Source organism: Hyla sarda, unplaced genomic scaffold (genome assembly GCF_029499605.1).
Source record: "Hyla sarda isolate aHylSar1 unplaced genomic scaffold, aHylSar1.hap1 scaffold_316, whole genome shotgun sequence".
NCBI lineage: Eukaryota > Metazoa > Chordata > Amphibia > Anura > Hylidae > Hyla > Hyla sarda.
The window spans coordinates 122298-134542 of record NW_026609890.1 but is presented as its reverse complement, the minus strand read 5'-3'; the positions used below and the strand labels follow the sequence as shown (position 1 = coordinate 134542).

General features: G+C 43.4%; 7 pseudogenes; all 7 read right to left on the bottom strand.

Moving 5' to 3' along the window:
* Nucleotides 1-417: 417 nt before the first annotated feature.
* Nucleotides 418-681, bottom strand: LOC130329159 (U2 spliceosomal RNA; annotated as a pseudogene).
* Nucleotides 682-2153: 1472 nt separating this feature from the next.
* On the bottom strand, nucleotides 2154-2417 carry LOC130329158 (U2 spliceosomal RNA; annotated as a pseudogene).
* Nucleotides 2418-3889: 1472 nt separating this feature from the next.
* Nucleotides 3890-4153, bottom strand: LOC130329157 (U2 spliceosomal RNA; annotated as a pseudogene).
* A 1474-nt stretch (nucleotides 4154-5627) lies between these two features.
* On the bottom strand, nucleotides 5628-5891 carry LOC130329156 (U2 spliceosomal RNA; annotated as a pseudogene).
* A 1481-nt stretch (nucleotides 5892-7372) lies between these two features.
* LOC130329155 (U2 spliceosomal RNA) lies at nucleotides 7373-7636 on the bottom strand (annotated as a pseudogene).
* Nucleotides 7637-9108: 1472 nt separating this feature from the next.
* LOC130329154 (U2 spliceosomal RNA) lies at nucleotides 9109-9372 on the bottom strand (annotated as a pseudogene).
* A 1466-nt stretch (nucleotides 9373-10838) lies between these two features.
* On the bottom strand, nucleotides 10839-11102 carry LOC130329305 (U2 spliceosomal RNA; annotated as a pseudogene).
* Between the last annotated feature and the right edge of the window lie 1143 nt (nucleotides 11103-12245).

Below are 12245 nucleotides of genomic sequence, written 5' to 3'. Positions count from 1 at the left end.
GCAGCAGTTTCTAAAAACAAATGCCTCATGGCGGATTTCCCATCCATCAATGGATGGTAAATTTTGTTTTTATCATTCACTGACCACAGATACCAATGCATGGTCAAGCAACAGCAATGACACACCCTTGTGTATAGGCATGAGACCCTCACGTCATTTAACAGGATTCAGCACCACCCACAAGACAGCTACCTGTCATGTCATGTCAAACCTGCACAGGTGTGCTAGATTATTATTATTTAGTTTTATTTTATTTTTTTACACCAATCAGTGTGCAAACATGGTCATTAAAACACTAAATGAATAGACGTTCATAAACCAGTCAGTGCAACTCATCATTTTGGTCTCCAATTCTCAAACTCAAATTCTCACCCACGGAGGATTAAATGAGAATCTTTCTTGTTTAACACTGGAATGGGGTGGTGCACTGTTCACTACCCGAATATACTGCCACATCGGGTCAATGCATAGGGCGACAGAAGCAAGCTTCCAAATCAGCTCCCTTTCTCAAAAATCCATTTAATTTATGGTCCCCAGATAGGGAACGTATGTATCAGTATGTGCTCACAAGTCACCCAAGTGCAAGTATTCACACAAAAAAAAACGTGCCTCAGGATGCGATCTGTCGCAAGATCCTTTCTTTTTTTACACTTGATCTAAGCCAAAAGGCCTAGAGGGGATAACCGGGAAAGGGGTGGACCCAACCATGTCCCCTTCATGAGCACTCACATTACTCATAGGAATGGAAGGAAGGCTGGCAGCCAACCAGCCTCCCATACACTCTCTGGGTGGGTGGCAGTCAGCCACCCATACATACATACAGCACAGGCTAAACCCACATCATCACTTAAAAAAAGGACAGGCGACCATTGCACTCTGATGGAGCATTTAGCAATGCAATCCATAGCCTGGCTTTTGCCTGAACCCCCATCACTCCTCCTCTTGCATATAAGACAATATTTCAGATCTGCATATGAAAACAACACGCCTACCTTTGTTGCACATAGCTGCCTGCCTGTCTCTAGTTACCCCACTGGCTGTAGCTGCGTCCCTTCCGACATGGAATAACACCAACTGTAACGATAAACTGAAAATTAACAGTATAAACCTGCATCATTTTGGACTCTGGTATTTGCTGAATCCGGGTGACCTGACAATCGATGGTGGTGCCGCTGGTGATTCTGGCCTTCTTGGAATCTGTTGGGCCTATGTGTTAGCTCACACATCACTTGGGTATCCATGGTAACTACCACAACATGGTCATCTGCAGTTTACATCTAGCCCGTGGCATTGAATGGCATTTTAAAAGTGCTAAGGGTCCTGGTGCAATAATCCTCCCATGAGGATCAGCCTCAACGGCTTTGTAGATTGCACTCATGTCAGCAACTCCATATACATTTTTTTTTCTTCATGCTTCTTTCTTCATCCTTTTTTCTTTCTGTCATTCAGACTTTCATTCATTCGATCTCTCTCACTCACTTGCTTTAACTCATTTGTTCTCACTCACTCACTCACTCACTCAATCACTCACTCACTCATTCACTCTCACTCACTCTCACTCTCTCACTCACTCGCTCACTAAGTCAGTCTCTCTCTCTCTCTCTCTCTTTTTCTTTTTATATATATTTTTTTCCGTCTTCTTCTTCTTCTTCTTCTTCTTCAGACCCTGTCATAGCACTAATGCCTTTCCAATACCACCAGCAGATGGAGACACTCCATTGCAACATTGGTTGTGAGCAGCAGTTTCTAAAAACAAATGCCTCATGGCGGATTTCCCATCCATCAATGGATGGTAAATTTTGTTTTTATCATTCACTGACCACAGATACCAATGCATGGTCAAGCAACAGCAATGACACACCCTTGTGTATAGGCATGAGACCCTCACGTCATTTAACAGGATTCAGCACCACCCACAAGACAGCTACCTGTCATGTCATGTCAAACCTGCACAGGTGTGCTAGATTATTATTATTTAGTTTTATTTTATTTTTTTACACCAATCAGTGTGCAAACATGGTCATTAAAACGCTAAATGAATAGACGTTCATAAACCAGTCAGTGCAACTCATCATTTTGGTCTCCAATTCTCAAACTCAAATTCTCACCCACGGAGGATTAAATGAGAATCTTTCTTGTTTAACACTGGAATGGGGTGGTGCACTGTTCACTACCCGAATATACTGCCACATCGGGTCAATGCATAGGGCGACAGAAGCAAGCTTCCAAATCAGCTCCCTTTCTCAAAAATCCATTTAATTTATGGTCCCCAGATAGGGAACGTATGTATCAGTATGTGCTCACAAGTCACCCAAGTGCAAGTATTCACACAAAAAAAAACGTGCCTCAGGATGCGATCTGTCGCAAGATCCTTTCTTTTTTTACACTTGATCTAAGCCAAAAGGCCTAGAGGGGATAACCGGGAAAGGGGTGGACCCAACCATGTCCCCTTCATGAGCACTCACATTACTCATAGGAATGGAAGGAAGGCTGGCAGCCAACCAGCCTCCCATACACTCTCTGGGTGGGTGGCAGTCAGCCACCCATACATACATACAGCACAGGCTAAACCCACATCATCACTTAAAAAAAGGACAGGCGACCATTGCACTCTGATGGAGCATTTAGCAATGCAATCCATAGCCTGGCTTTTGCCTGAACCCCCATCACTCCTCCTCTTGCATATAAGACAATATTTCAGATCTGCATATGAAAACAACACGCCTACCTTTGTTGCACATAGCTGCCTGCCTGTCTCTAGTTACCCCACTGGCTGTAGCTGCGTCCCTTCCGACATGGAATAACACCAACTGTAACGATAAACTGAAAATTAACAGTATAAACCTGCATCATTTTGGACTCTGGTATTTGCTGAATCCGGGTGACCTGACAATCGATGGTGGTGCCGCTGGTGATTCTGGCCTTCTTGGAATCTGTTGGGCCTATGTGTTAGCTCACACATCACTTGGGTATCCATGGTAACTACCACAACATGGTCATCTGCAGTTTACATCTAGCCCGTGGCATTGAATGGCATTTTAAAAGTGCTAAGGGTCCTGGTGCAATAATCCTCCCATGAGGATCAGCCTCAACGGCTTTGTAGATTGCACTCATGTCAGCAACTCCATATACATTTTTTTTTCTTCATGCTTCTTTCTTCATCCTTTTTTCTTTCTGTCATTCAGACTTTCATTCATTCGATCTCTCTCACTCACTTGCTTTAACTCATTTGTTCTCACTCACTCACTCACTCACTCAATCACTCACTCACTCATTCACTCTCACTCACTCTCACTCTCTCACTCACTCGCTCACTAAGTCAGTCTCTCTCTCTCTCTCTCTCTTTTTCTTTTTATATATATTTTTTTCCGTCTTCTTCTTCTTCTTCTTCTTCTTCAGACCCTGTCATAGCACTAATGCCTTTCCAATACCACCAGCAGATGGAGACACTCCATTGCAACATTGGTTGTGAGCAGCAGTTTCTAAAAACAAATGCCTCATGGCGGATTTCCCATCCATCAATGGATGGTAAATTTTGTTTTTATCATTCACTGACCACAGATACCAATGCATGGTCAAGCAACAGCAATGACACACCCTTGTGTATAGGCATGAGACCCTCACGTCATTTAACAGGATTCAGCACCACCCACAAGACAGCTACCTGTCATGTCATGTCAAACCTGCACAGGTGTGCTAGATTATTATTATTTCGTTTTATTTTATTTTTTTACACCAATCAGTGTGCAAACATGGTCATTAAAACGCTAAATGAATAGACGTTCATAAACCAGTCAGTGCAACTCATCATTTTGGTCTCCAATTCTCAAACTCAAATTCTCACCCACGGAGGATTAAATGAGAATCTTTCTTGTTTAACACTGGAATGGGGTGGTGCACTGTTCACTACCCGAATATACTGCCACATCGGGTCAATGCATAGGGCGACAGAAGCAAGCTTCCAAATCAGCTCCCTTTCTCAAAAATCCATTTAATTTATGGTCCCCAGATAGGGAACGTATGTATCAGTATGTGCTCACAAGTCACCCAAGTGCAAGTATTCACACAAAAAAAAACGTGCCTCAGGATGCGATCTGTCGCAAGATCCTTTCTTTTTTTACACTTGATCTAAGCCAAAAGGCCTAGAGGGGATAACCGGGAAAGGGGTGGACCCAACCATGTCCCCTTCATGAGCACTCACATTACTCATAGGAATGGAAGGAAGGCTGGCAGCCAACCAGCCTCCCATACACTCTCTGGGTGGGTGGCAGTCAGCCACCCATACATACATACAGCACAGGCTAAACCCACATCATCACTTAAAAAAAGGACAGGCGACCATTGCACTCTGATGGAGCATTTAGCAATGCAATCCATAGCCTGGCTTTTGCCTGAACCCCCATCACTCCTCCTCTTGCATATAAGACAATATTTCAGATCTGCATATGAAAACAACACGCCTACCTTTGTTGCACATAGCTGCCTGCCTGTCTCTAGTTACCCCACTGGCTGTAGCTGCGTCCCTTCCGACATGGAATAACACCAACTGTAACGATAAACTGAAAATTAACAGTATAAACCTGCATCATTTTGGACTCTGTTATTTGCTGAATCCGGGTGACCTGACAATCGATGGTGGTGCCGCTGGTGATTCTGGCCTTCTTGGAATCTGTTGGGCCTATGTGTTAGCTCACACATCACTTGGGTATCCATGGTAACTACCACAACATGGTCATCTGCAGTTTACATCTAGCCCGTGGCATTGAATGGCATTTTAAAAGTGCTAAGGGTCCTGGTGCAATAATCCTCCCATGAGGATCAGCCTCAACGGCTTTGTAGATTGCACTCATGTCAGCAACTCCATATACATTTTTTTTTCTTCATGCTTCTTTCTTCATCCTTTTTTCTTTCTGTCATTCAGACTTTCATTCATTCGATCTCTCTCACTCACTTGCTTTAACTCATTTGTTCTCACTCACTCACTCACTCAATCACTCACTCACTCATTCACTCTCACTCACTCTCACTCTCTCACTCACTCGCTCACTAAGTCAGTCTCTCTCTCTCTCTCTCTCTTTTTCTTTTTATATATATTTTTTTCCGTCTTCTTCTTCTTCTTCTTCTTCTTCTTCTTCAGACCCTGTCATAGCACTAATGCCTTTCCAATACCACCAGCAGATGGAGACACTCCATTGCAACATTGGTTGTGAGCAGCAGTTTCTAAAAACAAATGCCTCATGGCGGATTTCCCATCCATCAATGGATGGTAAATTTTGTTTTTATCATTCACTGACCACAGATACCAATGCATGGTCAAGCAACAGCAATGACACACCCTTGTGTATAGGCATGAGACCCTCACGTCATTTAACAGGATTCAGCACCACCCACAAGACAGCTACCTGTCATGTCATGTCAAACCTGCACAGGTGTGCTAGATTATTATTATTTAGTTTTATTTTATTTTTTTACACCAATCAGTGTGCAAACATGGTCATTAAAACGCTAAATGAATAGACGTTCATAAACCAGTCAGTGCAACTCATCATTTTGGTCTCCAATTCTCAAACTCAAATTCTCACCCACGGAGGATTAAATGAGAATCTTTCTTGTTTAACACTGGAATGGGGTGGTGCACTGTTCACTACCCGAATATACTGCCACATCGGGTCAATGCATAGGGCGACAGAAGCAAGCTTCCAAATCAGCTCCCTTTCTCAAAAATCCATTTAATTTATGGTCCCCAGATAGGGAACGTATGTATCAGTATGTGCTCACAAGTCACCCAAGTGCAAGTATTCACACAAAAAAAAACGTGCCTCAGGATGCGATCTGTCGCAAGATCCTTTCTTTTTTTACACTTGATCTAAGCCAAAAGGCCTAGAGGGGATAACCGGGAAAGGGGTGGACCCAACCATGTCCCCTTCATGAGCACTCACATTACTCATAGGAATGGAAGGAAGGCTGGCAGCCAACCAGCCTCCCATACACTCTCTGGGTGGGTGGCAGTCAGCCACCCATACATACATACAGCACAGGCTAAACCCACATCATCACTTAAAAAAAGGACAGGCGACCATTGCACTCTGATGGAGCATTTAGCAATGCAATCCATAGCCTGGCTTTTGCCTGAACCCCCATCACTCCTCCTCTTGCATATAAGACAATATTTCAGATCTGCATATGAAAACAACACGCCTACCTTTGTTGCACATAGCTGCCTGCCTGTCTCTAGTTACCCCACTGGCTGTAGCTGCGTCCCTTCCGACATGGAATAACACCAACTGTAACGATAAACTGAAAATTAACAGTATAAACCTGCATCATTTTGGACTCTGGTATTTGCTGAATCCGGGTGACCTGACAATCGATGGTGGTGCCGCTGGTGATTCTGGCCTTCTTGGAATCTGTTGGGCCTATGTGTTAGCTCACACATCACTTGGGTATCCATGGTAACTACCACAACATGGTCATCTGCAGTTTACATCTAGCCCGTGGCATTGAATGGCATTTTAAAAGTGCTAAGGGTCCTGGTGCAATAATCCTCCCATGAGGATCAGCCTCAACGGCTTTGTAGATTGCACTCATGTCAGCAACTCCATATACATTTTTTTTTCTTCATGCTTCTTTCTTCATCCTTTTTTCTTTCTGTCATTCAGACTTTCATTCATTCGATCTCTCTCACTCACTTGCTTTAACTCATTTGTTCTCACTCACTCACTCACTCACTCAATCACTCACTCACTCATTCACTCTCACTCACTCTCACTCTCTCACTCACTCGCTCACTAAGTCAGTCTCTCTCTCTCTCTCTCTCTTTTTCTTTTTATATATATTTTTTTCCGTCTTCTTCTTCTTCTTCTTCTTCTTCTTCTTCTTCAGACCCTGTCATAGCACTAATGCCTTTCCAATACCACCAGCAGATGGAGACACTCCATTGCAACATTGGTTGTGAGCAGCAGTTTCTAAAAACAAATGCCTCATGGCGGATTTCCCATCCATCAATGGATGGTAAATTTTGTTTTTATCATTCACTGACCACAGATACCAATGCATGGTCAAGCAACAGCAATGACACACCCTTGTGTATAGGCATGAGACCCTCACGTCATTTAACAGGATTCAGCACCACCCACAAGACAGCTACCTGTCATGTCATGTCAAACCTGCACAGGTGTGCTAGATTATTATTATTTAGTTTTATTTTATTTTTTTACACCAATCAGTGTGCAAACATGGTCATTAAAACGCTAAATGAATAGACGTTCATAAACCAGTCAGTGCAACTCATCATTTTGGTCTCCAATTCTCAAACTCAAATTCTCACCCACGGAGGATTAAATGAGAATCTTTCTTGTTTAACACTGGAATGGGGTGGTGCACTGTTCACTACCCGAATATACTGCCACATCGGGTCAATGCATAGGGCGACAGAAGCAAGCTTCCAAATCAGCTCCCTTTCTCAAAAATCCATTTAATTTATGGTCCCCAGATAGGGAACGTATGTATCAGTATGTGCTCACAAGTCACCCAAGTGCAAGTATTCACACAAAAAAAAACGTGCCTCAGGATGCGATCTGTCGCAAGATCCTTTCTTTTTTTACACTTGATCTAAGCCAAAAGGCCTAGAGGGGATAACCGGGAAAGGGGTGGACCCAACCATGTCCCCTTCATGAGCACTCACATTACTCATAGGAATGGAAGGAAGGCTGGCAGCCAACCAGCCTCCCATACACTCTCTGGGTGGGTGGCAGTCAGCCACCCATACATACATACAGCACAGGCTAAACCCACATCATCACTTAAAAAAAGGACAGGCGACCATTGCACTCTGATGGAGCATTTAGCAATGCAATCCATAGCCTGGCTTTTGCCTGAACCCCCATCACTCCTCCTCTTGCATATAAGACAATATTTCAGATCTGCATATGAAAACAACACGCCTACCTTTGTTGCACATAGCTGCCTGCCTGTCTCTAGTTACCCCACTGGCTGTAGCTGCGTCCCTTCCGACATGGAATAACACCAACTGTAACGATAAACTGAAAATTAACAGTATAAACCTGCATCATTTTGGACTCTGGTATTTGCTGAATCCGGGTGACCTGACAATCGATGGTGGTGCCGCTGGTGATTCTGGCCTTCTTGGAATCTGTTGGGCCTATGTGTTAGCTCACACATCACTTGGGTATCCATGGTAACTACCACAACATGGTCATCTGCAGTTTACATCTAGCCCGTGGCATTGAATGGCATTTTAAAAGTGCTAAGGGTCCTGGTGCAATAATCCTCCCATGAGGATCAGCCTCAACGGCTTTGTAGATTGCACTCATGTCAGCAACTCCATATAAATTTTTTTTTCTTCATGCTTCTTTCTTCATCCTTTTTTCTTTCTGTCATTCAGACTTTCATTCATTCGATCTCTCTCACTCACTTGCTTTAACTCATTTGTTCTCACTCACTCACTCACTCACTCAATCACTCACTCACTCATTCACTCTCACTCACTCTCACTCTCTCACTCACTCGCTCACTAAGTCAGTCTCTCTCTCTCTCTCTCTCTTTTTCTTTTTATATATATTTTTTTCCGTCTTCTTCTTCTTCTTCTTCTTCTTCAGACCCTGTCATAGCACTAATGCCTTTCCAATACCACCAGCAGATGGAGACACTCCATTGCAACATTGGTTGTGAGCAGCAGTTTCTAAAAACAAATGCCTCATGGCGGATTTCCCATCCATCAATGGATGGTAAATTTTGTTTTTATCATTCACTGACCACAGATACCAATGCATGGTCAAGCAACAGCAATGACACACCCTTGTGTATAGGCATGAGACCCTCACGTCATTTAACAGGATTCAGCACCACCCACAAGACAGCTACCTGTCATGTCATGTCAAACCTGCACAGGTGTGCTAGATTATTATTATTTAGTTTTATTTTATTTTTTTACACCAATCAGTGTGCAAACATGGTCATTAAAACGCTAAATGAATAGACGTTCATAAACCAGTCAGTGCAACTCATCATTTTGGTCTCCAATTCTCAAACTCAAATTCTCACCCACGGAGGATTAAATGAGAATCTTTCTTGTTTAACACTGGAATGGGGTGGTGCACTGTTCACTACCCGAATATACTGCCACATCGGGTCAATGCATAGGGCGACAGAAGCAAGCTTCCAAATCAGCTCCCTTTCTCAAAAATCCATTTAATTTATGGTCCCCAGATAGGGAACGTATGTATCAGTATGTGCTCACAAGTCACCCAAGTGCAAGTATTCACACAAAAAAAAACGTGCCTCAGGATGCGATCTGTCGCAAGATCCTTTCTTTTTTTACACTTGATCTAAGCCAAAAGGCCTAGAGGGGATAACCGGGAAAGGGGTGGACCCAACCATGTCCCCTTCATGAGCACTCACATTACTCATAGGAATGGAAGGAAGGCTGGCAGCCAACCAGCCTCCCATACACTCTCTGGGTGGGTGGCAGTCAGCCACCCATACATACATACAGCACAGGCTAAACCCACATCATCACTTAAAAAAAGGACAGGCGACCATTGCACTCTGATGGAGCATTTAGCAATGCAATCCATAGCCTGGCTTTTGCCTGAACCCCCATCACTCCTCCTCTTGCATATAAGACAATATTTCAGATCTGCATATGAAAACAACACGCCTACCTTTGTTGCACATAGCTGCCTGCCTGTCTCTAGTTACCCCACTGGCTGTAGCTGCGTCCCTTCCGACATGGAATAACACCAACTGTAACGATAAACTGAAAATTAACAGTATAAACCTGCATCATTTTGGACTCTGGTATTTGCTGAATCCGGGTGACCTGACAATCGATGGTGGTGCCGCTGGTGATTCTGGCCTTCTTGGAATCTGTTGGGCCTATGTGTTAGCTCACACATCACTTGGGTATCCATGGTAACTACCACAACATGGTCATCTGCAGTTTACATCTAGCCCGTGGCATTGAATGGCATTTTAAAAGTGCTAAGGGTCCTGGTGCAATAATCCTCCCATGAGGATCAGCCTCAACGGCTTTGTAGATTGCACTCATGTCAGCAACTCCATATACATTTTTTTTTCTTCATGCTTCTTTCTTCATCCTTTTTTCTTTCTGTCATTCAGACTTTCATTCATTCGATCTCTCTCACTCACTTGCTTTAACTCATTTGTTCTCACTCACTCACTCACTCACTCAATCACTCACTCACTCATTCACTCTCACTCACTCTCACTCTCTCACTCACTCGCTCACTAAGTCAGTCTCTCTCTCTCTCTCTCTCTTTTTCTTTTTATATATATTTTTTTCCGTCTTCTTCTTCTTCTTCTTCAGACCCTGTCATAGCACTAATGCCTTTCCAATACCACCAGCAGATGGAGACACTCCATTGCAACATTGGTTGTGAGCAGCAGTTTCTAAAAACAAATGCCTCATGGCGGATTTCCCATCCATCAATGGATGGTAAATTTTGTTTTTATCATTCACTGACCACAGATACCAATGCATGGTCAAGCAACAGCAATGACACACCCTTGTGTATAGGCATGAGACCCTCACGTCATTTAACAGGATTCAGCACCACCCACAAGACAGCTACCTGTCATGTCATGTCAAACCTGCACAGGTGTGCTAGATTATTATTATTTAGTTTTATTTTATTTTTTTACACCAATCAGTGTGCAAACATGGTCATTAAAACGCTAAATGAATAGACGTTCATAAACCAGTCAGTGCAACTCATCATTTTGGTCTCCAATTCTCAAACTCAAATTCTCACCCACGGAGGATTAAATGAGAATCTTTCTTGTTTAACACTGGAATGGGGTGGTGCACTGTTCACTACCCGAATATACTGCCACATCGGGTCAATGCATAGGGCGACAGAAGCAAGCTTCCAAATCAGCTCCCTTTCTCAAAAATCCATTTAATTTATGGTCCCCAGATAGGGAACGTATGTATCAGTATGTGCTCACAAGTCACCCAAGTGCAAGTATTCACACAAAAAAAAACGTGCCTCAGGATGCGATCTGTCGCAAGATCCTTTCTTTTTTTACACTTGATCTAAGCCAAAAGGCCTAGAGGTGATAACCGGGAAAGGGGTGGACCCAACCATGTCCCCTTCATGAGCACTCACATTACTCATAGGAATGGAAGGAAGGCTGGCAGCCAACCAGCCTCCCATACACTCTCTGGGTGGGTGGCAGTCAGCCACCCATACATACATACAGCACAGGCTAAACCCACATCATCACTTAAAAAAAGGACAGGCGACCATTGCACTCTGATGGAGCATTTAGCAATGCAATCCATAGCCTGGCTTTTGCCTGAACCCCCATCACTCCTCCTCTTGCATATAAGACAATATTTCAGATCTGCATATGAAAACAACACGCCTACCTTTGTTGCACATAGCTGCCTGCCTGTCTCTAGTTACCCCACTGGCTGTAGCTGCGTCCCTTCCGACATGGAATAACACCAACTGTAACGATAAACTGAAAATTAACAGTATAAACCTGCATCATTTTGGACTCTGGTATTTGCTGAATCCGGGTGACCTGACAATCGATGGTGGTGCCGCTGGTGATTCTGGCCTTCTTGGAATCTGTTGGGCCTATGTGTTAGCTCACACATCACTTGGGTATCCATGGTAACTACCACAACATGGTCATCTGCAGTTTACATCTAGCCCGTGGCATTGAATGGCATTTTAAAAGTGCTAAGGGTCCTGGTGCAATAATCCTCCCATGAGGATCAGCCTCAACGGCTTTGTAGATTGCACTCATGTCAGCAACTCCATATACATTTTTTTTTCTTCATGCTTCTTTCTTCATCCTTTTTTCTTTCTGTCATTCAGACTTTCATTCATTCGATCTCTCTCACTCACTTGCTTTAACTCATTTGTTCTCACTCACTCACTCACTCACTCAATCACTCACTCACTCATTCACTCTCACTCACTCTCACTCTCTCACTCACTCGCTCACTAAGTCAGTCTCTCTCTCTCTCTCTCTCTTTTTCTTTTTATATATATTTTTTTCCGTCTTCTTCTTCTTCTTCTTCTTCTTCTTCTTCAGACCCTGTCATAGCACTAATGCCTTTCCAATACCACCAGCAGATGGAGACACTCCATTGCAACATTGGTTGTGAGCAGCAGTTTCTAAAAACAAATGCCTCATGGCGGATTTCCCATCCATCAATGGATGGTAAATTTTGTTTTTATCATTCACTG